A 25,203-nucleotide genomic window follows, 5' to 3' on the forward strand; every position below is an offset into this window, starting at 1 on the left:
TGTTTCTCTGCCAGGTTTCGGTATCAGGATAATTCTGGCCTCATAAAGTGAGTTAGGGAGGAGTCCCTCTTTTTCTATTGTTTGGAATAGTTTCAGAAGGAATGGTACCAGCTCCTGTTTGTACTTCTGGTAGAACTCGGCTGTGAATCTGTCTGGTCCTGGGCTTGCTTTGGTTGGTAGGCTATTAATTACTGCCTCAATTTCAGAGCCTGTTATTGGTCTATTCAGGGATTCAACTTCTTCCTGGTTTAGTCTTGGGAGGGTGTATATGTCCAGCAATTTATCCATTTCATCAGATTTTTATTTTATTTGCTGAGAGATATTTATAATATTCTCTGATGGTAGCTTGTATTGCTGTGGGATCAGTGGTGAGCTCCCCTTTATCGTTTTTTATTGTGTCTATTTGATTCTTCTCTCTTTTCTTCTTTATTAGTCTGGCTAGCAATCTATCTATTTTGTTAATCTTTTCAAAAAACAAGCTGCTGGATTCATTGATTTTTGAAGGGTTTTTCGTGTCTCTGTCTCCTTCAGTTCTGCTCTGATCTTAGTTATTTCTTGTCTTCTGCTAGCTTTTGAATTTGTTTGCTCTCGCTTCTCTAGTTCTTTTAATTGTGATGTTAGGGTGTCAATTTTTAGTGCTATAAACCTCCCTCTAAACACTGTTTTATCTGTGTCACAGAGATTCTGGTATATTGTGTCTTTGTTCTCACTGGTTTCAAAGAGCTTATTTATTTCTGCCTTAATTTTATTATATACCCAGTAGTCATTCAGGAGCAAGTTGTTCAGTTTCCATGTAGTTGTGTGGTTTTGAGTGAGTTTTTTAATCTTGAGTTCTAATTTGATTGCACTGTGGTCTGACTGTTTATTATGATTTCCATTCTTTTGTATTTGCTGAGGAGTGTTTTACTTCCCATTATGTGGTCAATTTTAGAATAAGGATGATGTGGTGCTGAGAATGTATACACTGTTGATTTGGGGTGGAGATTCTGTAGATGTCTATTAGGTCTGCTTGGTCCAGAGCTGAGTTCAAGTCCTGAATATCCTTGTTAACTTTCTGTCTTGTTGATCTGTCTACTATTGACAGTGGGGTGCTAAATTCTCCCACTATTATTGTGTGGGAGAACTTACTTTAGAACTTACTTTATGAATCTGGGTGCTCCTGTATTGGGTGCATATATATTTAGGATAGTTAGCTCTTCTTGTTGAATTGATCCCTTTACCATTATGTAGTGGATGTCCTTTTTGTTGATGTTAATGCTATTCCTTTCTGTTTGTTAGTTTTCCTTCTAACAGTCAGGCCTCTCTGCTGCAGGTGTGCTGGAGTTTGCTGGAGGTCCACTCCAGTCCCTGTTTGCCTAGGTATCACCAGTGGAGGCTGCAGAACAGCAAAGATTGCTGCCTGTTCCTTCCTCTGGAAGCTTCATCCCAGAGGGGCACCTGCCACATGCCAGCTGGAGCTATCCTGTATGAGGTGTCTGTTGACTCCTGCTGGGAGGTGTCTCCCAGTCAGGAGGCAGGGGGTTCAGGGAACCACTTGAGGAGGCAGTCATGTCCCTTAGCAGAGCTTGAACGCTGTCCTTGGAGATGCACTACTCTCTTCAGAGCCAGCAGTCAGGAATGTTTAAGTCTGCTGAAGCTGCTCCCACAGCTGCCCCTTCCCCCAGGTGCTCTGTCCCAGGGAGTTGGGGATTTTATCTATAAGCCCCTGACTGGGGCTGCTGCCTTTCTTTCAGGGATGCCCTGCCCCAAGAGGAGGAATCTAGAGAGGCAGTCTGGCTACAGCAGCTTTGCCTAGCTGTGGTACCCAGCGGCTTTGTTTACTCTGTGAGGGAAAAACCACCTACTCAAGCCTCAGTAATGGTGGACGTCCCTCCCCTTACCAAGTTTGAGCACCCTAGGTCGACTTCAGAGTGCTGTGCTGGCAGCGAGAATTTCAAGCCAGTGGATCTTAGTTTGCTGGGTTCCGTGAGGGTGGGATCTGCTGAGCTAGACCACTTGGCTCCCTGGCTTCAGCCCCCTTTCCAGGGGAGTGAACGGTTCTGTCTCGTTGGCATTCCAGATGCCAACTGGAGTATGAAAATAAAACTCCTGCAGCTAGCTCAGTGTCTGCCCAAACAGCTGCCCAGTTTTGTGCTTGAAACGAAGGGCCTTCTCTTGGCTAGGGGAGGGAGTTCTTGACCCCTTACATTTCCCACGTGAGGCAATGCCCCACCCTTCTTCTGCTCGCCCTCCGTGGGCTGCACCCACTGTCTAACCAGTCCCAATGAGATGAGATGAGTACCCCAGTTGGAAATGCAGATATCACCCACCTTCTGCATTGATCTCGCTGGAGCTGCAGACTGGAGCTGTTCCCATTCAACCGTCTTGCCAGTCCCCTCTCTATTCTAAAGTTTCTATTGAATAATTTTAACATCTAAGCCATCTTTGCCTCCAGCTCTATTGACTGTGTTTTCTTTTATTGTAGGTCACGTGTTCTTGCTTCCTTTGGGGCTTCATGATTTTTTAATTGAGTACTGGACATCTTGTGTAAAGAACAGAACAAGCTGAAATAAATATTATGCCCTCTCAGTAAAGGGCATATTTATTTTGTAAGGTTGTTAGTGTGGGGTAAGTCAATTAAGTCTACAGATTAGCTATGTATCAGTTCTATGATTGTCTTTGTTATATTTAGTTCACCAGAGGATTTACATTAGTGAGTGGAATTAGAATCATTGTTTAGCAAGTCCTGGTAGTTGAGTTTCTGAATGGTTTGTCTTAGCTCCCCTGCACTCCTTTCAGACTTCCAGAGAACCCAGTCACCTGTGTTGGGGAGGGATGTGTCTGTCTGCTCCTCTGTCCCTAATTCATTTGTACATGGTCACTGTCTTGCACTCAGAATAAGGGACCAGGCTGATTGTGAGGTTTCTCTCTTCAATCCTTCCACCAGTAGATCTCATTGCAGCTAAGTGAACTTCTATGGGAGACAGTTGGTGGGCAGGCGTAGATCTTCTTTGTGCCTGGGACTTAAAAGGATTTTTAAATGTCACACTAGCCCAAATCTACTTTTAAGAATAATTAATAGCTCAGCTGTTTTTGTTTTATCTGCATCTATGGTAGCTTCCTCCTCCCAGTGATGTGCTAAAGATGAAAACAATAATTGTCTCTAATCTCATAGATAGAGCTTATCATTTCTTTTTCATTTCAATTCATTAGGTTTCTCCTATAACCTTGGTTTTCAGATGGACTTACAACAATACTATAATTCTATATTTATATGTATGAATGTAGAGTATTCAGCTCATTGTTATTTTAAGAATGTTTTCTGTTGCAATTTCCTGCATCCTAAGGGAAATCTGAAGTTGCATTGACGTCTAATGTGAACACTTTTCCATGTTATTAAGTATTCTTCAAAAACATTTTATTAAAAAAGTCTGCTTATAATCATTCTATAGTGTATATTAATTTGCTTAACAAATTCTCAATTTGTAGGCATTTAGATTGTTTAGGTTTTTGCCCTTATGAGAAAGATAAGTTTATATTTTTAAAGTCAGTTAAATATTCATGTGTTGCTTTGCCTCACTCCAAATTAATATATTCATATAAATTTAAATAATGAAACACTACACTTATCTATCAGATATGCAAATATCCAACTGTTTGACAGTACTCTCATATACCAGTGGTAGAAGATTAAATTGGCAATAACTGTAATTTAGCCCTTTAGAGGGCATTTGTCAGTATCTCTCATATGTATTAGAGGCATGTAGCCCTTAATATGTCAAGCACACACATGTTTGAGATTATTGATTGCATCATTTTTTTCTAATAGAAGAATTCTGGAAGCAACCTAAACAACCACAAATAGGAGACTAACTAAATGGAATATGGTATGTCCATACAATGACCGTTAAGATTAATAAGATTTTCTTATGCTAACACAAATTGATTTGCAACATTATTCAGTAAAAACAAACAAAAAAAAAAGCAAATGTGGAGCACTGGGTATATAATTCTCCCATTTGTAGAAAAGTGAAAAGTATTGTTTCATATATATACATGTCATTTGTACATGTGTTTTATTCAAATATGAACACATATATGTGCTTGTATACAGAGAACATTTCAGGATACATGAAAAACTTAACAGCAATCAGTTACCTATATTAAAAAGGACTGGGTGCTTTTTTAGAGAAGATGTTTTATGCATAATTTCTTGTGCTGTATGAAATGTTGACTCAACATATAACTATGAAAAACACATTTCTGTTTCTTATACTTACTAATTGCATTTAAACTGAAGTATTTAATTAGCTTGGAATATATTTTGAAATAAAGTATAATGTGAGCTTTTAAAATAATTTATTTCTAGTTACTTAGTTGGGTTTCCAAAGGCTGTTTGACAAATTTCTTCCATTTTGTTACCTTTACTAAACACTATTGTTTGATTCAGGATGGTTATTTTTATTCCACTAAAAAATAATGCTCATTTTTCTGCTAATTTCACAGCATTTAATTAACACATCTTTGTAAATAGTAATTTTTGTATAGGCTAGTGAGCCATATTTGTTCATAAGATTTTTTACTTCACTTTTTTTTTTCTTTTTGTATTTATTCTCCTGATGAAATTTAAAATTTGATGATCACCTTAAGGTGTTTTTCTGGACCACTCAAATTAAACTTTTTACTTTTTTTCATCACACTACTGATTTCTTCTCCTTCATAAACTTATCCTGTTTTATACATATCTATTTGTGTGTTACTAGGGCCCATGGATGTTTTGTTTATCTGTAAACATCATATCTAGCACAGCACTTCACACAGAGGTGTTCAATAAACATTTGAAAACTTTCTCAATGAAAGAATGTATGACTGAATGACTGAATAAATCATCAATCTCCAAAATATTCAACTAAATTTTATTTCTCCTGCTTTTCTCCACTCTCGATAGTAAATGACACAGGATATATTTTAATCTAAGACTAGATCCTTGAATCATTACATTATTAACATAATATAATAATGTTATATATACTAAAGCTGTGTTCTTTTTATATATATTTTTCAAAGAATATTTTAATTTTACATCCAATTTTATAACTGCAATTACCATATTTGTTTGGTTTTAATGCAAATAATGTCTTTTTATACAATAAGCTTCCCGTTCTTTACTCTTAACTTGGAATCTTCTTTTGTGAGCTTGTAGATATATTTTAGTCGCTTCCCCAGTGAGGACACATTAATCATTTTCTTTTTTTTCTTGTTTTTTTTCTTTTTTTGAGACAAAGTCTCTCCCTGTCGCCCAGGACGGGGTGCAATGGCGCCATCTCGGCTCACTGCAACCTCCACCTCCCGGGTTCAAACGATTCTTCTGCCTCAGCCTCCCGAGTAGCTGGGATTACAGGGGTGCACCACCACACCTGGCTAATTTTTTGTACCTTTAGTAGTGACAGGGTTTCACCGTATTAGCCAGGCTGCTCTCGAACTCCTGACCTCATGGTCTGCCCACCTTGGCCTCCCAAAGTGCTGGGATTACAGGCGTGAGCCACCGCGCCCAGCCTAATCATTTTCTTTATCTGATAATTTTTTTTTTGAGACAGGGTCTTGCTCTGTTGCCCAAGCTGGAGTGCAGTGGCATGATCACTACTCACTGCAGCCTTGACTTCAGAGCTCAAGAGATCCTCTTACCTCAGCCTCTAAAGTAGCTGGGACTATAGGCGTGTGCCACTGCACTGGCCTAAATTTTTGTGTGTGTGTGTTTTTGTGGAGACAGGATCTCCCTATGTTGTCTAGGCTCTTCTCAAACTCCTGGGCTCAGGTCATCCTTTCGCCCCACACACCCAAAGTACTGGATTACAGGCATGGACCAATGCACCTCATCAGAAATTTTTTATGTATTCTAAAATATGCCTCTATATTCTTCATACATAAATAACAGAAAGTTGTCTATAAATAGAGTTATCTATTCAAATCTATGTCCATTACAAAAACAAACAAACTTGAAACGCCTTTCACTTAATATTCCACTGTTTCATAGTGCATATCTTACTGAAGAACTCTGAGATCAGTTGTCTTTTTTCTTTATTCATTACTTTTTAATCTTTAAAATTCAAAAATTTATAAGGGCATATCCAGATGTCTTGAGCCTTTGGTTTTGTCATCTCAGATCTTACTTCACCTCAAAAACTTTTTCTTTCCTTTTAAATTTAATATTTATTTATGTGCTATTTTGCTCTTTCCTCCTCTGAAACAGTTATGTTTCTTTGATCATACCTCTTCCTTCATATTAATCCTTATCTAGGTCTTCATTTTCATCTCTTTGATTTTGCTCCTGTGTTATGGAAAAATTTCTCAAAATTTTCCCCATTACATTGATTGAATTTCATTTTTATATATGCTCTTTTCTGTATCAAGTGCCATTTTAATTTTTCTGTTGAATTTTGCATTTTTTGCAGTCAATTTTAGTCTTCACTGTTTTCATTATTTTATTTCATTTTATTGTCTCCTTAATAACAGCTAATCCACTTTCATAGAAGCTTCTCTCCCTGAATCTTTTTGAGCACATCAAGAATGTAGCTTGTATCTTTGTGACTTTTTCAGGTATTTTGGAATAAACTAATAAACTTGATCAGTTCTGTGCCTCATCCAGTCACTGTCCCTTACCATTGTTGAGCAGTGCCTCTTTATTCTACCTTGTCCACTTACTTCACTTGCATTGGGTCTTCATTGACTGAGGTCCGCCATTTCCTTTCAATAAGATGAGTACATTTTTCTTATTTTGCCATCACTAAATACTTGGATCCTGTAATTTCTCCCATCGATTTTTCTTTTCCTTCTGAATTATATCTAAAATCTTGAATTACTGATACTGTGCAAAGTTGCTGAATAGAATTATGACTTCTATCCTATACCTTACAATCCTAACTTGTGTTTTCAGATACAATGTGTAAACTTCCATTTGTATGGTACAAACCATGAAATATTACAGAGTTCCACCATCCCTTCTCTAAAGCATTGTTCCCTTAAAAACCTAACAACACATCCCTATCTTTTCCTTTTCTCTTGAGAGACATGGTGTGTGCATAGGTATATAATGATGGGGTAGGGGTGTAGCAGAGGCAGGGCTGTGGCTTGGGCTGGTCCAGAAGATGTTTACACGGAATTGGTGAGCCCACCTAGTTTTGGTCAAAGCAAAATTAGACGGTGGAGTGAGTCCAAGCCTCTCTCTATTATCTGGGGAAACTATTTGTTCTTCTCTGACTCAGAGTTTGTCCTATGCAGTATGTCATCCAAAATTGTGATTCATGTTTGTTGCTCACAAAGATAACCACAATTGGAAATTCTGTACGAATTTCAGCATATCTTCTCCAACCCCTCTTCCTCTTTGTCTTCTTCAAATTCTTGTTTTTCTTCAAATTCTTACTCTCTCTCATTATTAGTAATTAATGTTATTTTTTGTTTTTTAAATTATTTTAATTGAAGGTTGTCAAGAAGCCTATCAAGAACATCTAGACCTGCACCATTTTTTTAACAAGGAAGCTTCTTTATTATACCTTACCTTTTTTTCCTCTGGAACAAATATCATTGATTCTCTATAGTTCTTTCATTCATTCCTGTCTTTATTGTAAGGGATATGTCTAATCAAAATTATATTTATAGGACAGAGGTGATCCTTTAAACACTGACGTAACTAGTAAAGAACACTTTTACTTTTATTTTTTATATTGGGAGCCAGATAATTAGAAATACTACTCAGTGTGTGCTCCAGTGGTGAGTCAAGATGGTCCACATTTGGCTCATTGGTCAGGTGTTTATGCATCCCTGTTTCCCCTGGACCATCCCAGCTTATGCCATTATGTTGGCATAGTTATTAATGGTGCTTTCTTCACTCCCAAAAGCCCCCTGGCGTGCATGATAAATTTATCATGGTCACTCTACTTAACACTATGAGATATGATTTAAATATGAGTCATATGCCCAAAGACCTTATTCATACTTTATTAATACCATGATATAATTTTAATGGAATTAAACTTGGACAAGTGTAAATTATACTTGATTAAATTTAACTGCAATTCAATTACTAATACCCTAATTATGCTTACATGACACCTGAATGGGTCAATGGGTCATGCTACCTGCAAGGGTCAAAGCAGATTGCCAAATCCTAATTGGTGGGCTAGTGTTTTGTGTGTGCTAGCTAATAATATGAAACTTTCATATTTATATGTTTGCTCTTTAATTCTAAAAACCTTAGATGGGCCCCATTGGGTCAGAATTACATATCAGATGACTGAACTACAGTTGTCCCAGCATTAAAGTTCCCATACCTCCCCTTATAGTTCACTTTGCTACCATGCACAGACAGGGCCTTGCAGGCCTGCCTACTTGCGAGGTAGGCCTACCTATTGCAGGCCTACACTAAGAATTTATTATGGGGAAGAGTTGATCCCTCTCAAAACATATCACCCAACATAGTGCTTGGATAGAACTTTTAGATTAAGGTCAGGATAAATAATATCCCAAATAATCCAAACATGTAGAGTCAGCAGAAATGAATTCAATTCCCACTTTTGCTGATTATTAACTTTTGTCCTTGGAGAAGTTATTTAACTTCACTCATCCTCAGTTTCTTTCTATAAAATGGTGAAAACACTAATATCTTGGGGTTGCTGACAGAATAAAAGAAAATAATAAAGGTAAATCACCTAATTAAATTGCTGGCACAATTTCTTTATAAAATGTAAATGGTTCTCTTAAAGGAAAATTAAAGAAAGAAAAAAATATTTACTACTTTTATTGGAAAGTTTTTATATTAATTAATGAACAAGAAAATAAACATGAGCCAAATCAATGTTGGTCTTTTATGTCAAAGAGAATAGTCTTCACCTAACAAATGGTAGCACCAGCAAAAATAGAAAAGAGAGTGAATTCAAAATGTCTCATAGCCTAGAAAAGAAGCAGGTAGAATTTTGAAGTACCCTAACCAGATCAATTTTATTTCAGGTTATCAAGAACACCTACAAATAATGGATTCCTAAGTGGACCTAACGTCGTATATCAACTTAACCTAAGAGGGAAGTCTTTAGCAGTAGAAGGGCTTTGTCTATGTTAGGGGCTCTGTTCTGCTAAATATCTTTCATTGTAGACTAGGATAAGACATAGATTGCAAGTTGTGAAGAAAGCAACTATACTAGAAGGCAAAAGCAAGCTGTAGTAATGGGGTGGCACTGTTTTCTTTCACTTAGCACAAAATGAACAAACATGAGAGAATGTAGATGTAGCTTGTCAAGGACAAATGCAACAAAGGTTTTAATGGAGTGTAGTTATATGATTCAATAATATCATACTGCTGCTGAAAATCTAGTGAGTACTTACTGATATTTAATAAAAAATATCCATACCCAAGCTTTCTATTGTTTATCCATTTGTCTTCCAGATTAAAAGTTTTGTATTTTGCTATCTGCAATCTGCTGTTAAATCTACCATTGTTTTCTTAATTTCTGGTATTGTATTTCTCAAATTTTGAATATCTATTTCATTGTGATTTTGTCATTTTAATTTTCTCATGAAATTCTCTATCTTTTCATATGTTTTGTGTGTTATTTCTTATATTTTCTTAAATATATCAATTGTGATTATTTTAAAGTCCTTATCTGCTATTTTAAGTATCTACAACACCTGCTTCCTTGAAAAGTTTTTTTTTTAGTATCAATGACAATATTCTGTCTCTTTGCATGCTTAGTACTTTTATAATTGAAAGGTAAGCAGGGTGTATTCAAAAACAAAGCTGCAGATTGTGACCTTCATCAGAGATATTAAATCTTTCCTCTGCTGAGCAGATAGAATGGAGAGCAGAGAGGGAGTGACCGCCTTAATTTATTTATTCATTTATTTATTTTGAGAATCTGTGAGATCCTTTCCTCCTCAACATGGAGTCTGCAGGAATCCCTGCTCTATTTTCTGAGGTTTTTCAGCTTGGCTATTTAGCCTCACACCATGTGAAGCTTCCGAATTTGGCAAATGCTTTGAGGGGGAGATTGGCTGTGTTTGAATATACTCAAGGCACCAATTTTATCACTCCAAGCCTGATGAAATGCCAAAACCTTTGCTGGTTCATCTGTCTCCCATCTGCTAGGGCCAAGACAGATTTCTCAGCCTCCAGCTAAACCCAGATTATCAAGCCATTTCTAAAGACAAGCAGTTGTTGCACATTATTTTAGAGTCAGTCTCCCTGTTATTTGAAGGCTTTCAACTGTTACCAGCCCTCCTCAGAGATACTTGTTTGTTAAGTAGCATGAAAATGTAGACTATTCCACTTCACTTTTCTTGGGCTTTGTTTGGCCTTACGATTGTATCCTGCTATCCTGTGAAATTTTGGAATTTAGGAAACATCTTAGACAGAAAATAGAATTTGAGATCCCTCGCTTCTCCAGTTTTGTCGCTCCAGTCCCATGGAATTGCCAAAGGTTCTGCTGTTTTTCTGTTTCCAGCAGCAGTGTTCTCCTTAGACCAAGCCCAGATTCTCAGGCTCCACCTGCATCCAAAATTGACAAAGACCCCCAAGAACAGCCTCAAATCCTCAACTTATATTTGTAAAGTTCTCGTCTTTCTTGAATTGTACTGCTTCTGGGTCTCATTGGTTTGGCTATCTCTGATGCCTTACATACATTATCTCTGCAATTGATGTCGCTTTCTAATTGTCTTCCATGACAGCATTGGCCTGATGCTAATTACTAGCATCATCCCACTAGAAGAACTTAAGTAAGTTTCAGTCAAGTACAATAGAGGTTGTAATAGGTAGAGGTATCTAGGCACTATCTATATCAGATTAGATAGGGAGTAAAATTTTCAATTTGAATGTACTAAGTTTTGTGATACAAGGGATCACCTTATGAATCTTTCTGCCTTTATATCTGTCTATCTGTCTATCACCCATCCATCCATCTACCCATCATTCATCTATCTTGCTTTCATAGTAGTTTCATAATAATTGATTAAACTGTTATTAAATGAAGAATGAAATTTAGTGTCTAAAACCACTGTAATAATGAATGGTCAGAATCTAGGTCCTGATGTTTTCATTGTCTTCATGACTAAAATGAATGAACCAAATTACGTGATCACTAATTAATTTTATGACTGAACATTTTTGCTTGAACTTAGGTCAGTTAATTTATGTGTGCTCCTGTAGATTTAACATTTATTGCTCTTAATTATTACCAATTATTATACAGTGTTCCACCAAGGTTTCTTTTCCTGACCATTTTTTGTTGATCTTAATGTATAATCATTGGGTTTTTGTACTAATATATACATTAGAAAATTTATTATGAGAAAAAAGTGAAAAAATAATATTTAATGTATATGTATTTTTATCAAATACACTTTTTTCCTGAAAAATCAAACACAGCAAGTTTGAAGAAAAGTTATCATGAGTGAAACTTAAAGAAACATATCAATAAAATGGAAAGAGTAAGCAGTGAGTTTTTAATAAGGAGAGAAGGTGGGGAAGCTAGAAGTCAGATCTTTGAGTAATTAACAACCTTTAAAAAGAGTAAAATCACCATAAGCATCATTAGCAACTATATGCAAATATAAGAATAAAATTGACTATGTTTACATTGTAGGATCTATCTCCTCATAATTTAAATTGAACTATTGTGATTTCAGATCCAGTACCATTTTCTTTTGCATATAGCAAACTAAAGTAATAATTATTTTCTATGTAAATGTTATGTTGGAGTAATAACAATGTAAGTATAATAATTAATTTATCTATATTATCTCATTTCATCTTCATAACACCAATGGAAGGTTGGTCAGCTTAGTCCCATTTAGTCACAGATGAATAAAGTGAAGCTTAGACAACTTATGAGACTTGCCCAGGTCACAGAGTATATTACTGTCAAAGCTATGTTGAAATCCTGTGATTTAAATCAGTATTGTCCAATAGACCTTTCTGCAATGTTGGAAATGTTTTATATCTGCACTAATACATAGCTACTATCCACATGTGGAGACTGATTTACTTGAAATGTAGCTGAAGAACTGAATTTTTAATTTTACCTAATTTTGATCAATTAAAATTTAAATGTCTACATGTGCTTAATAGCTATCATACTCAGAAGCACAACTCTAAATAATTAGTCTATACTGGCTCCTGGCCCTGAACACTCTTGTGGAGTATATAGAACACTATTTCAGAAAGTTGTTCTTAGAGTTATTATGCTGGAATATCACTCCTTGACCTACTTTTAACAGAAACCAATATTGTATATGGAAAAATGTAATATACCTACTGATTTTATTAGTAAGTATTATAGTAAACAGCTTACAAATAGGCATTTTATATGAAATAGAGTATATAGGTCAGGTGTTTCTTTAAGCCAAAGGGCAATTTCCTTTCTTTATTTGAGTTTGTCGTTAGGCCACACCACATTAGGAAAATCACAGAAGGGAGGAAAGATAAAGGAAGCTGGTTATTTTCTATTTACTGAGAATGTATGAGATGTTGTCATTTTTGAGCTAAATGGCAATGCTCATTGGGTTCTGGGTCAGATTGGCAGCATGTGTTTGGTAAGTCCTGGCAGCAAAGGACATTTAATATGATTCTTTCAGGAGCACGTGAGGTGACTCCTTTTCCCTGCTTGCTCTTCCTCATGCTGAATGATTTAAAGCCAATATTAATGAGCAGGACTCACACAGCAAGGGTGCTCTCTATTCTCTCTAGAATTCCTTTCCACCATTCTTCCTTGTTTTTTTTTTTTTTTTAACTAAACCAGCACAGCCTTTACTTAAGCCAACACTAGAGTAGTGTTTTGCTTTATATGTGAAGCCTTAAAAAACAAACTAATGTTTTACATATCTAAGAACATTTTGTCAAAGAAAAGCAATGTCTCCTCTTCCCAAGAATTCATGTTAATTATTGCACCAGAATAAATGGAAACTTTTTCCACCTGCTTTATTTTCATATTCTTGACTCTTAAAAGATTGAAAGTATTAAAACAAATGCAAGTAATTCCGGAACTTTAATCCATCCTTTTCCTCATCGGCACTGGTTCATTTGTAGACTTTATACAGAAATTCAGAGTTGGCTGGTGGTCGTGGCTATGGAAGGGAGTTTGATTGATTGCACATGTGTTAGAGCCATGCATACATTACTGAGGGCACTATGAGGCAGAGTGGCCTCAGAGACACTCTTCTTAAAAGAGTGGTTGACTCAGGCCCCACCTATACAGAGCTCAGTTCCTAAAAATAGGTGCCAAGTTGCATCCTTTAGACGCTCTGCTAAAATAAATTCAGCCGTCCCATCTACTTGCTTGATAGACCCTTCAGTGGAGCGGGCCTCCACTGCACCCATTGCTTTCAGGGGACTGGGAAATTGGCTGTACATGAAACAAGGGAGGAAGCTAGTCTGTGAAGAACTATAAAGATATATGATATTTCCACAAACTTGGGGTTAAACCTAAATATCATAAAAGGTAAGTGTAATATAGTCATTGACTATATGTCTGCTTCCTGGATTGTAAAATGTTCTCACTGGTTACTTAAGGTCAATGAAGACCATAGGTCAAATTGTAATCATTGTAAAAGAAAATATCCAGTTGGATTTTGCTTCTATGATAATATTTAGCCTTGATTTAATAGGATAAAATTTAGAGCTTCATATGTTAGTATCTTTGCAGAATAGCATTTTTCATATTTAATATTGAAGAATAATGAGCCAAATTTGATAAACAGTCATGAGTTAAAATTATACTTCAACTTACAAATAAGAGGGAAAGCAGAGAAAAAAATTTGTTTGTCATTTATGAGCAGAAATGTAATGAATATATTTAAAACTATAAATTGTATTTCTTGGAATTTGTTGAGGGAAAGGAAGAGTTTACAACATTTTCAACTGTTACAGCTTGCTCAAAGAAATGCATGAAAATTATTCTTTTTCAGCCTTACTTTGCTTTTGTAGTTCTTGCTCCAGCCAGAGTCTCATCTCCTCTGGGAGTATTACTGGAATAAGATTAAAGAATCAGGTTCTTACATGTTTTGCAGAATTAAGAAAAGCACTGCCAGTTGGATCTGCCAGTCCTAATTATAGTAACTACAACCTTAAACAGAGAAGACTGAGATTTTACTTTAAAGATATCATGCCCTATATACTGTTTCAAATGGATTTTTCTTCTGTCTTCGATTGCCTGTGAACACCTTAATTTGGTCCTGTCGGGCCTTAAATGTTTAGATGTTAGAGACTGAAGTGATTTGGAAGAGACGTGATAACAGAATCTCTTAAGACACCAACTAAAAGCAAGGACACTTTAAGATTACATAATACAGGGTTTAAATTTAGCCAGCTGGTGCTGAACCAAAAGATATTTTATTTTTACCAGTGCTCTGTTTGGTCACTGACAAGCTGTAGTTTGTTTGAATTATTTTAAAATTTTATGTGCAGTGCACCAAAGGACAGGCAAAATATTTACCTTGGCGACATTCAGAGCCATGAATTTTAATATGAAAGAGCACCTGTTTTGAGTTTTAGAAGATAAAATTATTGAGTGGCAAAACTATTGGGTCAGAAATGAGAAAACTGAATTCTATGCTTAAGTATTTCTCTGCTCCTCTGCCTAATCTTTGAGTATTTTTTCTTCTTGCTAGCAACATGTAAACTAACAACTAGATCCATTTCTAAAAGTCAGTCCGCATTTCCGATGCCTGCACTATGGCAAAGTGCCAGCTGTTTGGGAAAAATGCAGTCTGGAGTTTGGACTAAATGTTTTTGCTTTCATCTGGTGTTGGGCATCTTTAAGATACAGCTTCCCTCAACCACCTGAAAAATAAAATGAGACATTCTTTAATGATCTCAGAGGCTTTACTTGGGAAAATGTTCATGGAAAAATGTCAGTTCGGGCATCATTTCTTCTGTGATTACAGAGGAAGAGGAGAGTGTTGCCTTTCTTCAGCTTTAATTTGAGGTTAAAAGCCCACAAGGTTAATTGATAATGTACTGTTGTTCACAGTTGATAGCGTCCCACTATTCTATCAGTTCCAGCCTCTCCCTTTACCTTTACCACGTTTGAAAAACTTCTCCACCTTAGTATTCTTTTTACTTACTTGGTAAAATACTACTTATGATTAGGCAATGTGGAGTTGGACACTCCTGGTAACTTCAATACTGGGAACTGATATATTTCTGTCTCTCTCTTTCTCTCTCTTGTGCTCTCTCTCTCACACACACATACACACAACTCTGGGTATTAAAAGAGACCATTTTTGTAAGACTTGTTTGATAGCCAGGAGTCATGTCTAGATTTATTAATTTATAGAACAGGGCAGACACTTAATAAGTGCCCAGCAGTGTAATTCCAAGATTTTTGATTGAACGATCTGTGAAGACAGAACTTAATTGACATTATATTGTCTTTTTTATTTGTTTCCCACCTCCTCTTCTGAAAGCATTGAAGTTACACTTTGAAATTTAATTAAATTGTAATGTGTTTCTTCCTGTTTCTGAAACAAACACTTGCTCATTCACATCACAGGTTCATCCCTCACAGAACGGTTACTTCACCTTTTCTAATTAATTAATGACATTTTTAGAACACTGATTTATTCCATATAGGTGCATGTTGTTTATATGACTGTGTGGCATGTTGTATTATCTGTTTTCTGACACTAATTCTGATATTAAGTGTTGTGTCTTTTCCAACACCAACCAATTCTCCAACTCTCTGACACCAACTGGCTGTCCTACAGTACAATTCAGTTCTGACACTAGGTCCAGGACTCGGCAAAGACTCCACAGGTTGAAGGCTCAGTCCCATGAGGCTGCCCACTTCAGAAGACAGCCACTAATGGAGTGCCCAGGCCACCAATCTTTCTGCCAACCTGACTAATGATTAAGGGGTCCCCACAACTCCCTCCTCAGATGATTGGCTAGAATGGCTCACAGAACTCAGAAAAGTGTTCTATTTGTTATTACTGGTATATTATAGAGGCTACTGTTCAGGAACAGACAGATGGAAGAGATGCATAGGGCAAGGTATGGCATTAAAGGGCAGAAGCACACAGCTTCCTTGCTTTCTTCTAACAAGCCATCCCCAGCACTTGGATGTGTTCACCAGTCTGGTAGCTCACCAAACCCTGTCCTTTAGGAGTTGTTATGGCAGCTTCATTACATAAGGCATGAGTGACTAAATCATTGACCATTGCTGATTGAACTCAATCTCCACCTCTCTGTTCTTTTCAGAGGTCAAACATGGGGTTGAGTGTTCTAACCCTCTAGTCACTTATTGTTTTTTCTGGCAACCAGCCCCTATCCTGAAGCTACTCCCCACCCCTACCCCCGACTCCTGACTGCCAAGAGTCATTCCATTAGCATAAAAAAGTCATTCTCGGGAGACTCCAGGGTTTCTATGCCAGGGACTGGGGACTAAGACCAAATATGTATTTCTTATTATAACATATATTATTATGTCCACAATATGGTCTTCTCCTTTGACATGATACCTGTGAATTCCAGAGTAAAAATTTCTTACTATTTATTTTCCTAGTCATTGGAATCCACCTCTTACAAATTTAACTAAACTATTTTTCCATTTGTGTAATATAATCAGTAAGAGCACAAAAAAAAATGATAATTAGGCAATGAAAAGAGCAGGTTTTGGTTTCTTGAAAAAGTTGAGAATCAGCAAATGCAATCAATTACGTGTATGAGTTTTTCACAACAATGATGATGTGGCCATATTTAGTGACTCTTGGGGCTTTGTAGCATAAATAATGGCATAAAAATAACCTGCCAGTGAGCAGCACAGTAGGTAATCCACATTCTTGGTAGAATAGTTTTACTTTTTCAAATGTTCCAAAGATAAAAGAAATTTATTGGCCATGGTGGCTCACGCCTGTAACCCCAGCACTTTGGAAGGCTGAGGCAGGCAGATCTCTTGAGCCCAGGAGTTCAAGACCAACCCCATCTCGACAAAAAATACAAAAAATTAGCTGAGCATGGTGACATGCATGCCTGCAGTCTCAGCTACTTGGGAGGCTGAGGTAGAAGGATCACCTGAATCTAGGAGGTTGAGGCTGCGATAAACCATGATCGTGCCAATGCACTCCAGCCCGGGTGACAGCATGAGACCCTGTCTCAAAAAAAAAAAGAAAGAAAGAAAAGAAAAGACATTGCTAACACAAAGACCTCAGTGACTAGTTCATTTAATGCCTTCAAATTCTAGATTAAGAAAACTGAGGCACGGGAAGACTAGCTAGTAACTCATACAAGGTTTAAGCACAGAGAACTAGAAACTAACTCTCTTGATTTGTTTCTGTACTTCATGTCATTTATATCATTTTGCAAATCTTTGTGCCAAAAGACATCAACCCAACCCCAGCCCACCCCCATGACTCCGGATACATTTCCAAGTATATCTAGAAAGGCCTTGTTTTTCTTGCAATAGCTTTTTGTGGCTTTTCATTTTGCATTTCATGTTTCTCTTGAAATTAGGACAAATTGTGGAAAAGGAGACCTGTCTGCATATTCTGTTAAAACTTGAAAGATGATGACTGGCTTATTTTTAAATTTTACAAAGCACGTAAATTTGTTCATCTTCGTTAGCTGAGATTCTGCCCCAAAACCCCACTCTCATCACTGGACACATCACTTTTCACTACTCTTTTTTTGGCAGGCCTTCAAGTAGATCTTTGTCTTTTACATTTTTTGAATAGTATGCAGATTATATCCTTGTTGCCTGGTGAACCTAATGCCTTAGATAGGTCTGACTGTTCAAAAGTAAGTAATTGCCAAATTGCTCCCGGCATACGTATCACTTAAAATAAATGTAATACCGAAAGAGTTTATTGTTGGAAGTTTCTCTGTTATTCAAAGATCCAATGCATCTTCCCCTAAAATCTGAATATGTCTGCATGTATATTTGTAAATGAGTTAATTTGGTAGTTATCAACATAGAAAAGCTTTTTTAAAAAGCACATATTAGCATTAATTTTAAAAGCACAGTCTGGCAATATAGTTTCAAAACATTTTCTCGGTGTTTTCCATTTCAAGTTTAATGTGGACTGAATATCAAATAATTTTTGAATAGCAATACTATACTATGTTATATTATTTTTAATTTATAGGAACTTAATTGCGTTGAAATCAATTGTAAATAGATCTCACATTATAAAGTTACTGGGTTTTTGAAAACAATGAACATTAAATTTTGATAAGTAGAGTCACATTTCCCCCCATTTAATTGCTTTGTAACTTCATGGGTAATTTATCAATATCTCTGTCGTTGATTTTGTGTTTGTTTGCTTTGAGTCAGCACTGCCCTAATAAGTCACCTTTATGTTATCTAACTAGTAAGCCATTGTGACAAACAATTAGCAGTTTGTAAACAACAATAGAACTGAGTGCTCCTGGGAAAGAGTGAACTATCTTTTTGTAAAGCTAAAGATTACTCTTTGGTTTGTGTCTTGCAAGTTGGAGTTTTTTAATCTGGACTCAAGGGTCATATTATCAAATTGGTATATTCTTGGAAAAGGACAGAATGAAATAAGCATGTTCATGTTATTAAAATTCTGTCAATTCCAGTGACAAGATTGATTAAAAATCCACCACCTCTGCTTCTGCGGCATCCAGAGCTATTTTCCTGGGCACTGCATAGGGTAGAAGTCAGCTACCAGTGTGGGGTCCAGCAGCAGTTTCCAACTGGAACTCAGGAAATAGGACAAGGGAGGCACTGAGGAAAAGCAACTGGCAGCAATCAACAGCTTGATCCCCTCCAGTTTTCCTCTGTAGCATCTCAGTTTGCTCAGAGAGAGCACAGAACTTCATTAGAGACTTGACTTCACTAGTAGAAAATATGCTAGTCCTCTGAGTCCTGGAGGACTCAAAAACATTTATTTTTAGGAATGGAACTGTACTAGTGCATGCCCGCTTTCAGTCACTGACTCATTCTGGAATGGAAATAATTTCAAGATTCATCATCCCTTCATCATCCAGATCTGGACAACAGCCTCAACTTTTACTCTGCAAAATTTCAGGGAAATGAAATTTGGAAGGCATGAGTTTGCATTTAAGTCACACCCTTTGGTTTCTCAAAAGATCTAGTTCAGCTATAGCAGTTGTCAACTCTAAATTACTAGTTATAGTTCCTAATACTCCACCCTTTAAATAGAAGCAATAAGTTGCCTCAAACTTCAATTTGCACCTCTTTCATTTACTTCACAATTTCAATCCAACCAGTCACAGCTTCTTGACTTTGTCCTTATGTTATCTTATTGCCATTTCTTTCAGTTATCCTCATATATACACCAATGTGTATGTATGTGAATGTGTATGTGTATACATATATATTCTTTCCTGTAAAGCATAGTACTGCCTATGCTTTTATATTGTTCTCCATTTCTTCCATATTCTCAAAGTCCATTTAGATGTTCAAAGAATGATGAATAGCCCTCAAATAACAACCAATAACCACAATATCACCCATAATCACATCTCTTTTTACTCTTCGTTAACCTTGAGTAGAGAGGCTGGGCATGGTGCCTAACACCTGAAATCCCAGCACTTTGGGAGGCTGAGGGAGGTGAATCACTTGAGGCTAGGAGTTCAACACCAGCCTGGCTAACATGGGGAAACCCCATCTCTACTAAAAATACAAAAATTAGCCAGGTGTGGTGGTGCGTGCCTGTAATCCCAGCTACTCGGGTGGCTGAGGCAGGAGAATCACTTGAACTGGGGAGGTGGAGGTTGCAGTGAGCCAAGATCATGCCACTGCACTCCAGCCTGGGTGACACAGTATGAGACTCTGTTTCAAAAAAAAAAAAAATTCAGTGCGATACTGACACAGTATCTTGTAATTATTCGTATTGAGGAAGTGTCAAACTAAATTATAATAATAATAGCACAAGTTTCCTATAGGCTTATTCTTCCAGGGGTGGATATATAAAAGGAGTTTCAGGGGTTGATATATAAATTTTCATTGTTGATACCATCTTTCCCTTTTCTTTTTTTTTTTCTTTTTTTTTTTTTTGAGATGGAGTCTCACTCTGTTGCCCAGGCTGGAGTGCAATGGCATGATCTCGGCTCACTGCAACCTCCATCTCCTGGGTTCAAGTGATTCTCCTGCTTCAGCCTCCCTAGTAGCTGGGATTACAGGCATGCACCACAATACCATTTAATTTTTGTATTTTTAGTAGAGACGAGGTTTCACCATGTCGGGCAGGCTAGTCTCAAACTCCTCACCTCAGGTTATCCACCTGCCTCAGCCTCCCAAAGTGCTGGGATTACAGGAGTGAGCCACCACACCTGGCCCATCTTTACATTTTGATCAATCCTTAAAATTAGAAAAATTTCACAAATAATGTGCTGTTTTTCTCTTTCTCCCTTTCCCCTTCCTTCTTTTTTATTTCATTTCTATTAAAGACATCTGAACTATTTTCTGTAACCCCAGCATTATAACCAGCCTTGAAATGTATGAAGTGTTCTCAGTTTACCAGAATCACAGAAATATCATCTCCTAGAGCCAGAAGAGGTTCCAAATGAACTCCACGTAACACTTTACAGGAAATTAGAAAATACTGTCAGGTTAACTCTAACTGGTTGAACGCAGACTTTGGAACCAGACTGCCTAGTTTGAATTCCATCTCTTACACTTACCTACTGATTGACCTTGGGCAAATTACCAACTCTGTGCCTCATTTCCTCATCTGACATCAGAGATACTAGTAGTATCTATCTCATAGTCTCATTTCAAAGATTAAACGAATTTATCTTTATAAAGTTCTAAAGCATCAGTCCCTGGCACATAGTAAGTGCTGTATAAGCTTTTGTTATTAATATTACTACTATTATTATTTACTATATGAGTATAATGTAACATAATAACTATTATCAGTATATTCCAGGGAGCAAGATAAGAATGTAAAATAACATGTGACCCTATATGCTGAACATTGAAAACTGCAACACACTAAAAACCGTTTAAGAGAGAAACTGGTCTACGTGATTTAATAGGTTGTTGTGTTGTTAAAAACACCCTTATCTTTCACAGATGCACTCTTCAGCTCAAATTAAATTACTCTCCTCTGCTGGAGTTGTAGAAAGCAACTAAGTACCCCCTTCTTGTTATAATTGTTCTGACACTTGAAACAAATACACTTTCTGTTATCCTTGGTGATGTCAACATCATATTACTTCAAAAAACTGAATTCTTCAAACATCTCAACCCTAATGACTCCAGTCTCTTTCCTGACAAGGCTACTCACAGCCACATTTTAAACCTTGTCAGTAATTTGACCTGGTTCTTAGACTCTCAATATATTCTCTCTGATCACAGTTTTCTTTCTCACATTTCTTCCACTCCTTTTCAACTGAAACTGAGCTTGATCTTCAGCATAGTCTCCACATTCTTAGCATGTCCTGCACAGCAGCCCCTTCCAACTTTATTTACTTAATCTCTCCATGTCTTGAATCCACTCACAGCATCTGTGAAAAGATGGAAGAACTCTCACTCAGGAGCGAGGCACTGGAAGATGGGTCTGTGAAGACCAGACCGTTTATCATGGGAATCTAAAGGAGAGAGGGCAAAGAGAACCCAATAGTTGAAGAGGAAGCAAAAAAATCACAAGCCAGTGAAATGGCGCAATGCACCAGGAAAATCACAAGATCAGAAATCAGTGGGTATAGGGACAAGAAAGGTTGGAGCCTGCAATGGATGAGGGTATGCATTTCAAAACAAAGGCCAGAAACAATTCAGATGTGTTGAAAGCATCTGACTCTGGGCTGCAGGAGTAGGTTTGAGAGCTTAATGGGAGGACGTCAGACCTAATGCCCACTCAGCCTGGGCCCTGCAGAGCTTCCATTGACCCCCGTATCACTCTGCCCCCAATTCTGGCTAAATCCATCAAACTGAAAACCAATTCAACATTTTCCCATAATGTGCTACTTTTGCTCCCATTCCCAGGCTGCTGTGTGTGTGTGTGTGTGTGTGTGTGTGTGTGTGTGTGTGTGTGTGTGTAAAGAGAGAGAGATTCATAGTTCTGCACATAAGCTAATACTCAACATCATTTATTCACCTTTAACTGTCTCTTTATTATTATACATTTGTCATTTTTCCTGACAATCCCAAATGTTCTCTATGATAATATACAACTGGAAAATTTAAGACTGGAAATAAGTTTGTGGGTAATATTTTTAAGCCATGTTACATTTTAAAAGTTTGGGCAACATACGATTAGAGATTAAATAGTTACTAGAGATGTGCATTGAGTGTAATACGGATGAAGCTGAGATCTGATGGAGTGTGTCGTAAGACAAAAAAAGGAAGACTGGGGATGGAGCCCTGGAGTCTATACATGGTTGGGTGTCAAGAATTTTGTGTGTGTGTGTGTGTGTGTGTAGACTGGCCAAAATAGATGAGTGTTATTTGTGTGTCTAGTCACTTACCAAATCTATGCTCAGGTTTGACACTTTAAAGAACGACACAGAGAGAGCTGCAAAGCATCAGCATTTTGTGTTCCTCCTTCTGTGAGGCTTTCTGTAATGGCAACCTAGTGTCAGGATTAGCGAGGTTTGTGACATTTCCTGAGGCCCTGCACTGCTGGTGAATGGGACCTAGGGCTTTGTGCCACATCTGCTTTCCTTGGCAGGCTTCCAACTCAAGAGTACACTGGGACATCCTGAAAACCTACTGAGGTCTTCTTCCCAGATCCCACAAAACTAGGAGGATACTGCTTCTGATTAAATGGTCCTCCAAAGAAAAATGTGGCCGGGGGTGGGTTGGTTGTGCGTAGGTATGCGTGTGGAGTTGGGTGGGTGTTTTCATGCCTGTCTGTACTTAGCTCACTGGGCTTGGGAGGCTAGTTATTTTCTTCTGGACTGAAATACGATGGAGACATGAATGTATTTGGAATTTTTTAGCCATAACGTTTCTAATTGCTTTGTGCAGCTATATAATAATGAGAAATTTTGGCAGAAGTTACATTAGGCAGAAAGCCCAAAATTGACTGGTTTCACTTTCCAAGCAAACATTTTTGCACAGTTCTAATTTTCACCTGCTCATGTGGTGCCCTGCTGAGACTTTTGGGTGAAGAGCTGAATTTCGTTGTGGGAGAGTCACAGGTATACATGCAAGACATTTATTTTTTCTCCTTCCTGGAAGCTGTAATTCCAACTTTCACATAACTTCTCAATGTTGCTTAATAACTTCTATTGCAGAATTTAAAACTTGTTTTCTACACTTCAAAAAAAGTAGGAGAGAGAAAGTAACAAAATCTGCCAATGAGAACCATGAAAAGACAGGCATTAACTTTTGCAATATTATTTCAAGACAAATTCATTCAACAAATGCTTAATGGGCACCCACTGTTTATATGTCAATATGTTAAACATTAAATACTTGTGAAGTTGACTATTTTAATCTCAACTATCAGTTTACTTCTCGGTGATCTAGAAATTTTAGTTCTAGATAAAAACAGAAATTTAGTAACCAGTTCTGCAAAAATATTAGGGAAGTCTCTGCCACTCACTATTAGGGAACATACAAGCATATTATTTTTGAAAATATTTTCTATTTTTCCCACCCTTGCGTGTAAGGAGCCTGAAACGAGCATTTCTGGCCACTGTGTGGTGACCAGCCTTCCATATTCACAGCTTCTTTAACACTGTGAAAGCCTAGTTTCATATGGAATTTTACAAAGAAACCCAATTGCTTTTTACATCCCGTCCCAAATTTCCTCCCCTTATCTTCTACTTCACTTGAGTTTAAATACCACTGGTGTAGGAAGACTTCTGTTTGCAAGTGTTAAATTCTTTGTTGTTAAATTCATCACTGATGTATCTGCCTTAATGTGCACGGGAAAAATCAGGTTTCAATTTGAATAACATTTAATAAAAATAAGTTTGCCCTTTAAAAACAGGAGTAAAATAAACAGCATAAATGCGTTCTTCCATGTATGGTACATTTATAGCATTAGGTTTTGAATCTGAGGGAAAAGAAACAAATGCCTATGTCAAATTTTTAAAGATAAATAACTGTAAATAAATTAAGGGATGACGATACTGACTAATTATACACTCCATGTGTATCATAAGCAAGGAAGACTATTAAATTACTTCCACTCTTTGGACTGTTCCTAGTACCAGCATATCATTAGGAAACTGACATCATCTCTTTCTTTTGAAATTACGTGCTGCATTTATAGGCAAAGGGCATTTGGGTCATGTTACTGGTTACAGAGGAGAGTAACCCAGCATCCGATTGCATCAGAGTTTTGATACATTAAAATTATTATAGTTTTAATATGTAAACATTCCTGTTCTAAATTTTTTAAAAACCTATTTAAAATGTATACAACATTATTCAGTGTCCCTTAAAATTATGAAAGAGAGGAATCAAAATGCAGTTGTGAAAGTACAAATATATGAACAAGAGGCCAATTACCTTTTCACTTAAAGCCCATTAGAAAAACATAAAACTTTGGTAAGAATAATGGTGTCCTACATTGATTCTTAACATTTCTTTTTAACATTAGCCAGTTAAGTAGAAATGTTATGTTCCTACTGAAGATGAAATAATTAAAGGCCACATTGTTCTGAAAGTTTTCAAGGTTTGAGATACTATTTTTCAAAGTACATCACTGCTCTGAAAGAGTGAATTTACTTCCAGGAGAGTAGGTTATTCACCAAGCCATGCTGCATTATTTCAGCATTTTCACTTTCCTTCTTGATTGCTTCATTTTCCCAAATAATGTTCAGTAAAGAAAGTGTGTTGAATGAGTGTGGCTTCCTTTCTTTGATCAATTCTATCAGTCATTAAGTTCAAAAGAAAAAATATCGAAGTATGCTGCTGTTCGTGGACTTAGGCAGAGAAAGCATTTTAAACAAAGACTTGAGATCATTGAAAACAGTTTGTGTAAATTCAGGGATTGATTTTTCTAAGACAAAAATTGGATTGGATTGAATTAAATACATTTTATTATTCAAACAAAAAGTGTGATCAGTAGGAGAAAAGCTGCCAGGGTGTCATGTATAAGTTGGTGAGAGTTGGATTTGATGATCTGGGCTTTCTTGTAATATCTTTTGTCAAAATAAATTTCAGATGCTAACCTTAAAAGAGGAATGAAAGTTGGGATGAAGGTGAAGAGAGGAAATTCCTAGAACACACTGAGATACCTCTAGTTCCTACAGAATGCTTTTAGCACAAAAATGATTTAAGGTAGTAATCAGTAAAT

At 36.9% G+C, this 25,203-nt stretch overlaps 1 protein-coding gene across 3 annotated transcripts in view; it reads left to right on the plus strand.

Moving 5' to 3' along the window:
• The window catches only part of XIRP2 (xin actin binding repeat containing 2), a 372,894-nt gene that overhangs the window by 288,404 nt on the left and 59,287 nt on the right, over positions 1-25,203 (plus strand). The window contains exon 1 of one of the 3 annotated variants that reach the window (XM_003309290.6): positions 13,284-13,460. The exons of the other annotated variants lie outside the window; for them this stretch is intronic. The gene's annotated coding sequence lies outside the window, so the exon portion shown is untranslated. Of the gene's footprint in view, positions 1-13,283; positions 13,461-25,203 lie in introns of those variants that run through there. 3 annotated transcript variants of the gene reach the window in all.

Source organism: Pan troglodytes, chromosome 13, assembly GCF_028858775.2.
Source record: "Pan troglodytes isolate AG18354 chromosome 13, NHGRI_mPanTro3-v2.0_pri, whole genome shotgun sequence".
Lineage (NCBI taxonomy): Eukaryota > Metazoa > Chordata > Mammalia > Primates > Hominidae > Pan > Pan troglodytes.